The following is a 15,203-nucleotide window of genomic DNA, read 5'->3' on the forward strand; positions in this document are numbered from 1 at the left end:
CGGGCTTGTTCCTGGGATGGAGGAAAGAGGGAGGTAACTGAAGTGGCGGGGCTTTCCTCTGGGAGGCTGCTGAAGAGATTGATGAAATCACAGATAGTCTTCAACCAAATACCAAGCCTACCTGACAGAAACCACACAGCAATTCAAAGGGTCCAGGAGCAAGAGCAATGCATTTTAAACATACTCCCAGCCGCCGGTCTGTCAGTAACAAATTAGACTTGTCACTTTCTCCAAGCAGATTTAGTAAGGACATTACCAATGTTAATGATCTGTGCTGGCCACCAGAGGAAGAAGCTGGAAGCCGAGTTTGGTAGCGCCGAGGGAAAACTTTCATTTTCTTTCCATTCTTTTCCTCTGGCTGTATGGGAGCAAGACAAGGGCCGCTTTTCCATAGTCATCCTTCTCTCAAGTTTGGGAAGTGGCAGACAATATGAAAATTTCCTTTATATTCTACTCCGCAACAGACAGGCCACCACTTACCTGCTGTTTACTCCTATGTGTGAGTTCAGTTTAAGACTGTCAGGGGACTGAGCCTCCGAGAGGAGTGTGTGTGTGGACATGGAGGGCTTGTTGTACAGACTTTCTCACTTTGTCCTCTGGGAGGTCATGTTTTAAGAACAATGTGTTTAAAAAGATTATTTTAACATTTATTTATTTTTGAGAGACAGAAGAGACAGATCACGAGCAGGGGAGGGGTAGAGAAAGATGGACACACAGAATCTGAAGCAGGCTCCAGGCTCCAAGCTGTCAGCAGAGAGTGGGCCGCGGGGCTCGAAGCCAGGAACTGTCAGATCATGACCTGTGAGTCAGGTGCTTAACCAGCTGAGCCACCCAGGCATCCGGAGAACAGTGTGTTTTATACAGGATCCAAACTCCTCTGGACCTGGCTTTTACTGAACCCCACTTTCTAGAGTGAAGAACTTGAAACTAAAGTGCAAACAGAAACCCAGTGTTGTAATGATGAATTACCTACATGTTCACTGTTAGAAAGAAAGCTCCTTTCATTTATTCCCAATAATTAAGGATTTTTTCCAACCATAGATACAATGCCAGTGATAAGTACACTTTACTTGTTTTTTTCATTACCCACAAATGAATCCTATATATATATTTTTGTTTTTCAAAACTTATTCAAAAAGGCAAATAATGGTGAAAATGGGATGTCTTTTCAACCCATTTGTGGCCATTTACTTTGTAGTAGATATGTAGTAGATAATGGAAGTCAATCCATTTAAAACTACCAGGTTCCAGTAATTATTTCAGTGATCTAAAGTTCAAAATTGAAAAAAAAAACAAATCAAAAACTTAATGGTGATGGCTCGGGTTGAAACTGGTTGAAAATGAATTTCATCCAACGCTCATAGAGGTTATTAGATATAAGACAGACTAAAGTGTTGCATTACATTAGAGGACAAAATGGGTTTCAGGGAAAAGACTATAAGGCGGGCTATATTAAAAGTTGGCTATTTCTAAATCAAAGTCTCCTGAGGTTGTCAATAGTTTTGCACTCACCTTTGAGAGCAAGTAACAGGTCACGTGACTCACAGGCCTAGGCCGAGAGAGCCACAAATGAGTTCATAAAAACCATCATTAAGGGTGATTCAGGAGGGAAATGTATTTCATGTTCTTGATATTCTAAGATCTTTTTTTTTCTTACGGCTCTGGGAAAAAAGATCAATGACAAAGAGAGCAGGGATCAAAGAGACAGACTTTGCTGTGCTCGTTTTCCTATAGACTTGACTGAGTCTGGTTTGCTTTCAGGCTCTGAGTTTGCTGCGGCTGGGTAACCAGAAAAACACCCCAAACGAGGAGAAGCAAAACAGCAAAAGTTTAAACAGGCAACTCGAAGGAAGCTTTCAGGAGCAGCTCTAGTTTATTTCCACCCCTACCTGCCCCCCGCCCCCCGCACCTCCCGTATTCCAAGCCAGCACCTGCCCCAGCACCAAAGCAGCAATGGACCTGTGTGCTCGCCTCTTCCCGTAAGACAGCACCTACTTGCTTTGCCTTGATTTCTGAGCTTTGAAGTCTTTTACTGCACAGGAACATACATCATTTGAATTTCTACAGGGCAAATTTCAGGGTTTTTTTTTCTAGGATTTTTTTCTTTTTTTTTTTTTTTCTATCTCTCTCTTGTCTCCTTGTTGCTTTTTTATATACATTTCTTCAGCATGTACTTCACCCTCAATCCCATTTTCCTTTTTAGAGCTGTCGTCCCTGACTAGCCATTCTTAGTCAAGAGATGACTAAGTTCTGGGAGGCATCTCCCACTGGGAACTTTGCCTCTGTGCGAGCGGGTTTGAATTGCAGGTTGGCTGCATTTTTGATAAGACCTGAACATAATGTACTATCAACCAGGGATGGAGGAAGCCAGTGGCATTTGGACTGAGCTGCTCAAGGAACATATTTTTCAGACATATTGGATTTTGCAGAGTCTGCATTGGATTTTGCCCCACAGGTGTACTACTTATTTATTCCTTTAATTTCCAGGCCTTTGTGGATTTAAGAGGGCCTGAATCCACAGGAGAAAATTACAATGAAGACTTTTAAAGTTCTGCTTAAAACCCAAGATGCAAAGAAAATCTAAATGGATGTCAATTCTGAACTTAGTGACAAATAGTCGATTTCCAACATGTTGTACAACTGTGCTCAAAATCCAGCAGTAAGCAAAGGATAGAAATGAAGTAACACATGTCAGTGTATGCATTTGCCAGTTTTTGCTGTAGTAGTAGCAGACTCAGTATCTCGGTGGATAATAACACAAACATTTATTGCTTAATCACAGGTCTGTGAATTGGGTGTGGTTCTGCTGGGCTCAGGCGGGCTTGGCCCCAGGCTGCTATTTGGCTTGAAGTCGGCTTTACTAGTCATATCCTGGGAACCTCAAGGAGAATTCAGGGACTAGCCACTATTTGGGACATGCTGTTCTGGTGACAGAGGACAGAAGTTCAAGACAATGAGAAGAAACATAGATTCCTCTTAAATGCTTCACTTGGAGCAAGTATAATATCACTCCTGTCCATATTTCATTGTTCCAAGCAAGTCACGTGATTAAGTCCAATGTCAGTGGGGACTGGAAAATATAGTATAATAATAAATAAATATTTGATCTTTGTTCCTGATTCCTGGCATAGAGTTCCTCTAACTCTCAGAATCTTCTTTCATATGCTAATGAGATAACTCTTGAGGATCAAAGCTCTAGGTAACTTCAAGATGGGTGATGGTCACATGAAAAACAGTGAGAAAGCAGGGTACAACTTTCAGCCCTGTCCCCCTGAGAGAAGAGGGATCGAATTCAATCGTCAACATCCAGTACCTTACTCATGTGTTCCTATATGATAAACCTCCAAAACTCCAATGAGGGGGTTTAGAAAGCTTGTGCGTTGATGAATACATTGAGGTGCTATGAGGCAGGAAGTTCTGTGCCTTCCCACTCCCCCCTTGCCCAATGCATCTCTTCCAGTTGGCTGTTCCTGAATTGTATCCTTACAATAACCAGTAACATAACTGAGGCATCTTCCTGAGTTCTATGACTCATTTTAACAAACTATTGAAACTTGGGATGGGGGTGTTTGAACCCCTGACTTGGTAGTCAGCAGGCAAAAGCCTGGGGACCCCTTTTGTAGCTGACATGTGAAATAGAGACCGTTTTGAAGGACTGAGCCTTTAACCTGTGGGCTCTCCACTAGTTATGGGTAGTTATTGTCAGAATTGAGTTGAATTGTTGGACACCCCATCAGAATTAGAGACTTGGAATGGCGTATTTGGTATCAAAAAACACCACACAGAGGGATATTCTAGTCACAGGGAAACAAGGCTTAATACTTACATGCAAATAATATAGTCTACCACAAAGTACTTTGGAACAGATTTAAATACATTACAAATACTTAGCACTATTGAAGGTCCTCAAGTCGCAATTCCCCAGTCTACTCCTTACCTCAATGTAGCAAACAATATCATCTCTATATTTCATAAAAACATCACCATCATTCAGCATTAGCCAGAGGAGATCTTTTTCTTCCCAGTGAACATTTCATAAAACTTGAACTGATAAAAACTAAGAATTATAGGCACATGGTCTGTGTTCCTAAGTAGGCTTCAATTACTTGAAAGAAGATATTCTAGCACTGTATTATCACAATATTCCCTTCACTGACCTACACAAAATCTTACACATACACAGTTCCAGGTGCCTTTTGCTCATTGATAACCTATAGCTCTTGGTGGCAGAATTATGTGTATAATTATAAAAGGCATCTACCTAAAGAGTATTTACAAGACTCTCCCCAAGAATGTCATATATTTGTTTTCTCAAACTCTACACAGATCTCTGGTTTGTCTTCAACCTAAATTACAAAGTGAAAAAAAAAAAAAGACAAAAAAATGTAAAATAAATCCAGCAGAATCCTGGGTGCTTATCTTTCCTTAGCACCTTTGATCCTCATGACAGCTCTGTAAGGGGGATATTGCCACTCTTGCATTTACCCCCAGTTGTCCAGATGAGGAAACTAAGACTCAGAGACAAATGTATACATTAGCATATGATAAGACCAACACTTGATTGTAGTCCTGTGCAACAAAAGCTTTTCTTTCTACTCAATATTTTTCTAAAGCAAAACTCCCAGGCTTAATCTTATCTGAAGGAAACACCAACTAAGAAATGTCGTCATATATATTACAAAATCAATCAAATGTTACTTTAATTTGGAGAAGAAAGGAGGTAACGTAAGACAATATTAACCTGGATAAAGGAGACTGGTAGTAGAGATCTTTAACGTAAGTTATTTTTTTAATAACTAGGGTTTGTTTGCTTATTTTCCAGATCCCTCTATGTGCCTTACACTCCATAAGTATACATAAACAACCCCTTAAAAGTGGGCAAAAGATCTGAGCAGATAATTCACCAAATAAGCACATGGAAACATACCCAATGTCATTAGTCATTAGAAAAATGCAAATTAAAACCACAGTGAGATATTAAAACATACTTAACAAAATGGCTAAATGAAGAAGAAGAAGAAGAAGAAGAAGAAGAAGAAGAAGAAGAAGAAGAAGAAGAAGAAAAATAGACAATAATAAGTGTTGACAACTATGTAGAGTAACTGGAACCCTCATACACTGATACAAAGTAAAATTCTATACTAAATTCTACAACCATTTCATAAAACAGTTTGGTGGTGTTCTAATGGTAAATAAACCATATGATCCAACTATATGGCTACTAGATATTTTCCCAATAAAATTAAAAATATATGTGTAAAAAATACTTATACGCAAATTTTCACAGCAGCCTGATTCGTAACAATCAGAAACTGAAAACCACCCAAAGATACGTCAACAAATGCATGCATACATAAAGTGTGGCATATCCATACAATGGAGTACTACTCAGTGTTAAAAATGATCTATGGATATCCACAACAACATGAATGGATTTAAAAATATTTATGCTGAGTGAAATAAGCCAGACCATCCAAAAAATATGATATAATTCATGTGAAATTCTAGAAAATGCAAACTGATTTGTAGTGACAGAATGCAGATCAGTGGTTGGGCAGGGATGGGAAGTTGGAGACATGGGAAGGAAAAATTAGAAAGAGCATGAGAAAGCTTTTGGAGGTAATCAAAACTGTTTTAAATGTTCAATGTGATGATGTGCTCATGGATGTATGCATGAGTCAAAACTTACAACTTTGAGGTATGTGCAATTTACTGTATGCCAATTATATCACAGTAGAGCTTATTTGTTTAAAAGAGTGTATCATATAGGCATGTTGTAAAGAACCTCAGAACAGTATCTGACACATTACAAGACTCAATACATGCTAAGATCTTACTATTATTGTTATCAAGAGGGATGCTATAGAGTCATCGATGGCATGAAGTATAACCTGAAAAGATCTGCTTTCTACTTCCTTTCTATTGCTTTCATATGTCACTGCTCAACCACAACAGTGTGGACAAAAACCTAGGGTAAAGATTTAAAACTAACTCTGACCAAAGAACATTTTCACATGTCTACATTTCACAATGTGAGAGGAATATTAGGAAAACAGAATCTGTTCTGTGTGAAGGTGAATTGTTACTACCAAGGGAGGCCCTTGATAAGCTTTAATGAGACACAATAATTTAGCATTACTGAGCTCAGGAGTTTAAATTCTCCCCCAACCATCTTCCCTTTCTACCTACCCTGGATGCTGAATGGGATTCAAAAGTTCCTGAATGTTCTACTCTTTCTCAGGAAACTGGAAGTGAGCTAGCCCAGCTCTACGGCTAAATCAGAATCTACATGCTTTGTCAGTTGTGCCAATTTCCCAGTATTATAGAAGAGAAAAATTATCTTCTCTTCACTCCTTTACTTGTACACCATGGTTTTCTATTAACATTGTTAGATGGTTCATATTCATGGTGTACAGATTGCTGTTGAGACCCAGAGATCCTATAAAATGTGGCCTTGGAAATGTAAGAATTTCAAGTTTCTCTTTAGCTTGGAGCCACAGCAGTGCTATGAGCATGGGGACTGGCCAGGACAGTCACAGGCAAAGTGGCTGTAAGCTGCACCTTGGGTGGGAATGCACAAGTGACTGCATTTGAGAGTTAGGTCCGTGCTAAACGATTTAAAAAAAAAAAACAGGGAAGAAAATAAAACTCTACAAAGATTAGGCTTGAAGAATATATTTGTGCTATCAACATTTCTAAACTTCTTATATTCTACCTTGATAACTTTCATCTTCACTATTTAATGACAAGATCTTTGGTCCCAATTTTGTCCCAGCTACCTTATACATACTCTATCCATTTTACTGATCAATAGGAGAAAGCAGAGGGGGAAATAAGGTGAAATTCATGTCATCTTTGTCTTTGTCAAGTATTAATTTTACCACTTTGCCACTTTTTTAAAGCAATGCTGTGTGTGGAAGTTTAAAGAGAAGGTTGAATTTAGGTTGGATCAAATGTGATCCTTGACTTCATGTCTACAAATAAACACAATGCAACTTCACTGAAGGCAGGGAAACTATCCAGTTCTCCATCCTATCCCCATCACCTAGAACGCATTGACCAATAGACCACACTGCTCTTAAAAGAGAAACAAAGACCACCCCACCTGAAAGAAATCCCATTTTACACACTGTGAAACAAGTATCTATTCCCCTTTATTTTAGATAGAGACAAATAAGAACACAGCTTATAAGTGATTTTCCAAAGAACAAAAAGCTAGTAAATCATAGAGCCAATATTTTTGTAAGTAAACATTTTATTCAAATATAATAAGCATACAGAAATGCCCATGTGTCGTAAGTACCTAGCTAGATAAATTATCACGAATTGAATACCTCTACATAACTACCACCCAGATCAAAAAATAGAAAATTTTGTGCACCCCAGAAGCCTCCCTCATGTTCCATCTCAGTAAGTTCTTTTCCATAAATTAACTACTATTCTAAGATCTAATATCTTAGATTGGCTTACCTTGCTTTTGAACTTCATGAAAATGGAAGATTACAATATGTTCTTTTTTTGGTGACTGGCTTGGTTCCTTAACATGATGTTCATGAAATTCATACGTGTTGTCCATGTTATAGCTTGTTCACTCTGCTTGTTGCATTATGTTATAAATATATCACCATTTATCTGTCTTATTGCTGATAGATGTTTAGGATTTTGCGGTTTGAAGGTATTACAAATCATGCAACTATGAATATTCATGAATGTGTGTGTATCTACTAGGCATGTACTTAGGTATGAACATGCTAGGTCCTGTAGTAAGTTCTTTTCCATAAATTAACTACTATTCTGCATATACTCAGCTTTAGGAGACATTGACAAACAGCTTCCTAAAGTGATTGCTATCTTCCTTCACTGGTAGTGTATGAGCATTCCAGTTATCCCACATTCTTGAAAACACTTGAAAATTTCATTTTAGCAATTATGAGGAGTTTGCTGTGGTCCTTCATTGTAGTTTAATCTGCATTCCATGATGGTTAATAAAATTGAACACCATTTACCATATGGATTACCCTTTTGTGAATTACTTCTTCAAGAGTGATGTCCAGTTTTCCTCTATTAAATTTTTTTCTTATTGCTTTCCCAGGGATTTTCATATATTCTGGATGTGAATCTTTTGATGGAATTCTGTACTGTGAATATCTTTCCCCACTCTGTGGCTTGCCTTTTTTATTTTCAAATATAGATTTGATAAATAAACGTTCTTAATTTTAATAGGTTTCCTTCTATAAATCAATTCTTTTACAAGAAGTACTTTTTCTGTTCTATTTAAGAAATCATTGCCTACGCTAGGATTATGAAATCATTCTCCTATGTTTTCTTCAAAAGGATTAATCATTTTATCTTTCACATTCAGATACACAATTCACCTAAAATTGATTTTTGTGTATAGTGTGGAGTAGGGGTTAAGATGCATTTTCTCCATATGAAAACCCAATTAACCTTATACCATTTACTAAAAAAAAAAAAAAAAAAAAAAAAAGGAACAAAAAAAACCCCACCCTACTTTTCTACCATTTCTTTGCAGTGACAAGTTTTTAATCAATCAAGTGGGTATGTATATTGTAGATATCTTTTTGAACTCTTTAATTTATTGCAACATCTTGCTGTGTTTCCTCACACTAATAACAATGTATTTTAATCATGTAGCTTCATGCTAAGTCTTAATATCTGTTGGAGTAAATCGTCTACCTTTTGTTTTTTAAAGTTTGTCTTGTCTCTTCTTAGACCTTAGACTGTTCAAAATAAATTTTAGAATCAAATTCTCAGCTTCATAACAAAACAAAACAAAAATCCTTCTGGGATTTTTACTGAGACAGCTCTCAATTTAAATAATTACTTTGTTGGAGAATTGACATTTTGAAATACTGAGTCTTCTAATTCATGGAGATAATAATAATTCTTTCCATTAATTTGGGTCTTTTACAATTTACCTCAGCAAGTAGAATTCAGCATAGAATTTGTGTCTATATTTTACTAGATTTATTCCTAGATAATTGATATTATTTATACCACTACATACAGTATTTTTAAATAAATCTCCAAGAAGAGTTATATTAGATGGTATATTAAAATAGAATTAATCTTTATATGTTGACCTTGAATTCAGTGATCTCATTAAATGATAACTTCTTTTAGTTTCCTGTAGATTTCTCTGTTTATCCTATTCACACACTAAAACCTTGTATGAATAATAATAATTTAATAAATCTTTCCAGATCTTTGATTTCATCTCATTTTCTGACCTTTGTGCATAGCTTAAGAATTTATTAAATATTGAATAGAAGTGCGAATTGCATAAATCCTTACCTCATTCTCACTTTAGCTGTAAGACATTGCTAAGTATATTACTGTTATTTTTTGATAAACACTGATCTTATCATATTAAGAATCTTTCTATCATTAATTTGTTTTTATTATGAATGGCTATTATCAAATACTTCTTTTTGTATCTTTTGAAATGAGTACATTACTTTTGTCTTTGTTCTATCTATGTAATAAATTCCATTAGTTGACATCTTTAATGTTAAATCAAACACGTAATCATAAAATAAATCCAGTTAGGTTGTGTTATAAGAAAACATTCTTTAATATAGTTAAATACAGTTGGTTTATATTTTATTTAAGATTTTGCATCTATGTTCATGATTTGTTGATCTATAATTTTTTTCCACATTTCCCTTGATACAATATTTTTATATAAATATTTTGGTAATAAAAATTTCCAAGTTTCACATGAACATTTTCCTTTTTATTCAGTCTTCTGAGTCAGTGTAAGTTTGGTGATTTTTAAGTATTCTGTTCACTTTATCTAAATTTTTTAATTTGTCAGCATTACATTTAAGATACCTTTTTTTAATTAAGGGTTTAAGTTTAATTCCAGTACAGTTAACGTACAGTATCTTATTATTTTTTAGTATCTGTAGGTTATGTGGTGATATGCCTCTTACCAGTCCTGATATTGGTGATATGTCCTTTTCTCTTTCCTCTTGATCTGCCTTGCTCAAGCTTTGGTAGTTCTATTAGTTTTTTTTTAAGATTTTTATTTTTAAGTTATCTCTATACCCAAGGTTGGGCTCAAACCCACAACCCAAGATCAAGAGTTGCACGCTCTACCAACTGACCCAGCTAGGCACCCCACTATTAGTTTTTTTTAAAGAACCAACATATTGTTTGTTGATTTTTCTATTTTGTATATTTGTTTTTCAATTTCATTCATTTCTGCATTTACTTTGATTATTTCATTTTTTCTACTTCCTTTGGATTTATTATACTGTCCTTTTCCTAACGTCTTGATTTTGATTCTCAGGTCACTTATTTTTTAGTCTTTCTTTTAAAAGATATATTTCACACAGATTCTGCTCTAAAAACAGCTTTGTTTCAAGTATTGGTATGTTGTATTTTCCTTTTCATCCACACAACAGGATTTAAATATAGACTATTTTATTCTAGGCCAGAATTCTTTCAAAAAGTATAAAGTATACTATTCTTTATTTTCTGTCATCTATAAATAAGCAATATTTAAACTTTTATGTGAAAATATTCAAACACAGAAATGAATAAAAGCACTATTTTCAGTTTGCATATTTTGTGCCAGTAAATGGCCAAGTTTTTATTTATCTATTTAGGTTTTTTATATTCAATATTCACAACATACCTGGGAGCTATGCATTATTATCTCCTCTATACAAATGAAGATACATGCATACATGCACAAAGAATGGAAGGGACTGTGTCTATCCCACTTACAATGAAGTAGAATTTAAAACTAAACAACATAGAGGCACCTGGGGGTTCGGTAGGTTAGGTGCCCGACTCTTGGTTTCAGCCAGGTCATGATCTCACGGTTTTGTGAGCTTGAGCCTCACATCAGGCTCCATGCTGCCAGTGTGGAGCCTGCTTGGGATTCTATCTCTCTCCCTTTCATTCTGCCTCTCCTCCACTTGCACCATTTCTGTCTCTCTAAATAAATAAGTGAGCTTAAAAAAAAAAAACAAGATAAAGTTCTCTAGCTCTAAAGTTTGTGTTCTTTTCCTTTCATTCTCTCCCACTCCATGCCGCTTCTACCCATATACCTATCATGCGTTGTAGGAACAGAATCTAAGAATCATAGAATGAGCAAGATATCTTAGACCTTTACATTTTGCAGGTAAGAAAACTAGGTTCCAGAGAAGCTGTGTGGCTCATCAAAGGTCATTTTGCTAGTAAATGGTTGAGCCAGAAACAAATCTAAGGTGTCCTATTTCTCAGACACTGAAGTTCCTGTCCTTCTAAATTGCTTCCCAGTCCACCTGCCAGGAACAGGAAGTCGTGCTCCACTGTCAACAATGCATACAAAACCACTCAGTTCACCTGGTTGCAAACCTTAAGAAGGAGTTATTTTGTCACTATTACTATGAAAGAGTACAGAACCTGGATATTATTCACCATTAGTCCCTTAACAATATTTTAATACCTTCTACAAAAGTTTTCTTGCCTCTCATTGTTAATCACTGAGAGTAGAGAATGAGAATTCCCAAGTCATCAGTAAAGGCATTTCCAAATGCCAAAAACTGTTGTTTGGGTTCACACTTGACCTCAGGGAACAGAGTTCAAGTGTGTGGATTCTATTAGGCTTGACTGATAAAACTCCACTGGCCAGTGTTTTCCATCTCTTGGCCTCCGGCACTTTCAGCAGCTCCTTCCCCTGCCTACTGGGAATTCTATTAAGGGTACCCAAACCTTTTATGTGGGGTCCCTGTGGGCTTTCACAGCAAAGAGGAGGTTGTAGCTTCATGATTTAACCTCTCTTCACTCTCCATACTACTTGCCAGAGAGAATCTCTGTCACATTGGCCTGAGGCAGAGATGAGGCCAGTGAGAGAAACTATAAATTGTAAAACTCTATTCTGGGAAAACACATCATCCAATGAATGCCTTGTAGCTTTTGCTGAGAGACAATAAATGTTACTGCTCTACCGTAAGGAGAAATGAGAAACCCCATTCCCAAGGGAGAGAAAATACATCTCCACGTATGACAAGTAGTTAACATTATGGATAGCATCTGCCTGTGTTCTTATCATGATGTAAATTTGTTTTCTATTCACTGGCTTGAATAGTAAGAAAATAATACTGAAATGTGAATGAAGCACCAGATACAAATTTTATTACAATTTCCGTGGTAATCTGACTGGGGGTGGAGGTAAGTTTAGGAGTGAAAAAAGCAGATAACAGTTAGTCAACTCTAGTATTTATAACCTATTTTGGAAAGCCAATCTGCTTATTAATAATAAGCCAAATGTTTCTTGGAATGAATGATTTTTTTAAAGCTTTCCCAACATCATATAATCGAGGTTTACATAAAGTCCCTGAAGTGGTTTGTACTAACTTGTTGACAAGATTGTTTGTCATCCCTTTTGAATGAATCATAAAATGAAATTTTGGCCACAGGCTCATAAAACTATCTTATGCCCTTTCTCCCCCCTAGAAGTAGACATACTCGTTGCAAGGTTCTGGATTAATCTACTTCAGATTTATCCTTGATTTTAAGCTGCTCAGAGACAAGACTCATATTTCTTATAAACTTAGTAGAGCACATAAGTTTGTGTTTGCAGGTGCGTCTTGACAATACTGGACTGGGGCCTTTTAAGACATGGGATGATAATGGAACTGCTACTTAAAGTATCGCGAGCATTTCAGGTGGACGTAGGAAATTTTGTTAATTATCTTTTTATTCTTTATATCCATGGTTTCCTCAGGCTTATGGCCTGGCTTTTAGAGAGCTGCTCATTTTTACCGTAGGGCTAACTGCTTTTCAGAAATGAAGATATCTGTTTACTCACTGCTAAATTAGATGCTTATGAATCCTTACTTGAGAAAGGAAAGCATTAGATATGCGGCAGAAGCCTTAGAAGTGAGGTTCCTGGATGAGAGCACATGAACATTCTTGACGTTTCCTCTGCAGAGGTATCAGCGGCAAAACGATCTAAGGAACTACAGTAAAACTCAAGTGTAGTGGTGAGGGACAGAACCAAATGTGGCATTTGATGCGATTATCGTGTGGTTAATAACGAAGCTCAGAAAGTCATATTCTTTCTAATATATTAAGTTAAAAAAGGTGTTGGGAGAGATACAAAAAAAAATTAACGAAGTGAGAAAGTCAATGCATATGCTGGAAAATATAAATTTAAGTTTAAGAAGATCAATCATGAGGAAACCTGAGTAATGGTGGCGTTGTGCTGCATGGAACATAGGGAGGGGTAAAGCTGTAACTCAGGAGAAGGAAAGAAGAGTTGAGAGAGAGAGAGAGCGCAAACATGTGAGCCAGCCAGCAAAGGAGGGAAGGCCTGATATTCTGCATCATCACACTGCCTTGTAACCATCGCCTCCAGCCCTCTTTAACCCAGTCTTCAATAAAAGATGACAAAATTTGAAAGAAGGTTTTTGTTAGTGTTTATTTATTTATTTTGAGGGGGGGGAGAGGGAGAGAGACAGAGAGACAGAGAGACAGAGAGACAGAGAGAGAGAATCCCAAGCAAGCTCTGTGCTTAGCGCTATGCAGGGCTTGATCTCAAGAACCATGATATCATGACCTGAGCCAATATCAAGAGTCAGATGCTTAACTGACTGAGCCACCCAGGCAACCCAAAAAGAAGGTGTTTTTTCTTTAATAAAAATTAACTGGGTTTTGCATTCAAGGAAATGCCAAATTTTATAAAGGGTAAAGGCTATAATGTAAGAGCTCAGAAGCACTGAGAGAGAGAGAGAGAGAGAGAGAGAGAGAGAGAGAACTGGGAAAAGTAAAGAAGTAGTAAGTGGTCTGAAAAGTCTGGTCAGCCCAACTTGGGCAATTTGGGCCCAGTGGCATGGAACTCTTGAGTGGTGGCAGGGCGGCGTGCAGCCACTGTTGGGGACCCTCCAGCCAAAAAGCCTGCAGAGTTGATTCCACCGTGACAGCAAAGCCTCCGGGGGGAGCATATGTAATCGCAAAGTCCCTAGCCTTGTCTAGGAAGGCGCTACCCTGGATAACGGTTGGCCCTCCCCCCATTTGAGGATCAGGACAAAAAGAACATAGGTCCTGGGAGACTGGGGTACAGTGCTGTGTGGCCTTTGGGACCCTGCTTCCCCCTACTTGAAAATGTGTGCGCTTGACTGCTTGATCAAAATAGATCAGAGACTGGAACTGGTTTTCCTACTACTCATATTCCTTGCTAATTGTGGTTTCAGTATATGAGCAGATTTTTGGATTGAAACTCCCTTCCTGGTCAGGGGCACCTTACCTGCAAACCATTATATTAATCTTTAAAGAAAAATGATCTTTGCTTAAGCTTTGGTTAATATTAAACTATATACGTAGAACAAGACCCTAGTTAATGTATTTTGTTCCTGCTTTCAACTTCTGTAATAAATTATGTTCTTGTTTTTGATTTTCTGTTCTCTCTTCCATGAAAATAATGATCTTTTTTGAAACATGTGATTCTTACCCAAAACCTCAAAGTTAAAAACAATGTAATCATTTTTTCAAAATGATGTAATCACCTATGGCATATAAGTCACTAAGCATCACAGTAAAAGCGTAGTGGCACTACCACCATTCACGTTGTCTGTGTTCTTTCTTATAGATACTGCGCCGACACCAATCCCCTACTCAGAGACCCTTAGACAGTGGTGCGTGGGCTGGTCCCCCGCAGACCACAGTACAACAAATGGTACAACTGTGTATGTGGACATAAATAGAGACATTTGTGGATATATACACACATGTGAGTATATATGTGAAGGTAGGTACATATATACATAAACTATATATTTATATGAACATCAATGCAAAGAAATTATTTTTTGTGTGTGAAGGAATTATATTAAAGATTGATAATTATTGTCTCTTTGGGGATGATGTTATATGAGATTTTAATTTCTATCTTCATGTTTTTTAAAACTTTTCCAAATTTTCTACAATTAATAATATTTTAATACATATATTAACTATAGCTTTCCTAACGAAGTCTGAGGTTACTGAGCATGTCTAGCGAACCTCTGTAAAGGGAAGCATGTGAGCACACTTCACTTACCTTTAGATCGTAACACTCCCACTTGCATCCTCCTAGTTGTTTAGATATTATACCAGTAATGCCTTTTTTTAACTTTATTTAAATCCAAGTTAGTTGACATATAGTTTAACACTAGTTTCAGGAGTAGAATTTAATGATTCATCACTTA

The 15,203-nt window shown here is 36.9% G+C and overlaps 1 long non-coding RNA gene across 2 annotated transcripts in view; it reads right to left on the minus strand.

Moving 5' to 3' along the window:
• Positions 1-15,203, minus strand: part of LOC115289823 — a 54,303-nt gene that overhangs the window by 3,854 nt on the left and 35,246 nt on the right. The gene's annotated exons all lie outside the window — the stretch shown is intronic.

The sequence above is a fragment of the Suricata suricatta genome, chromosome 1, assembly GCF_006229205.1.
Source record: "Suricata suricatta isolate VVHF042 chromosome 1, meerkat_22Aug2017_6uvM2_HiC, whole genome shotgun sequence".
In the NCBI taxonomy this organism is placed as follows: domain Eukaryota; kingdom Metazoa; phylum Chordata; class Mammalia; order Carnivora; family Herpestidae; genus Suricata; species Suricata suricatta.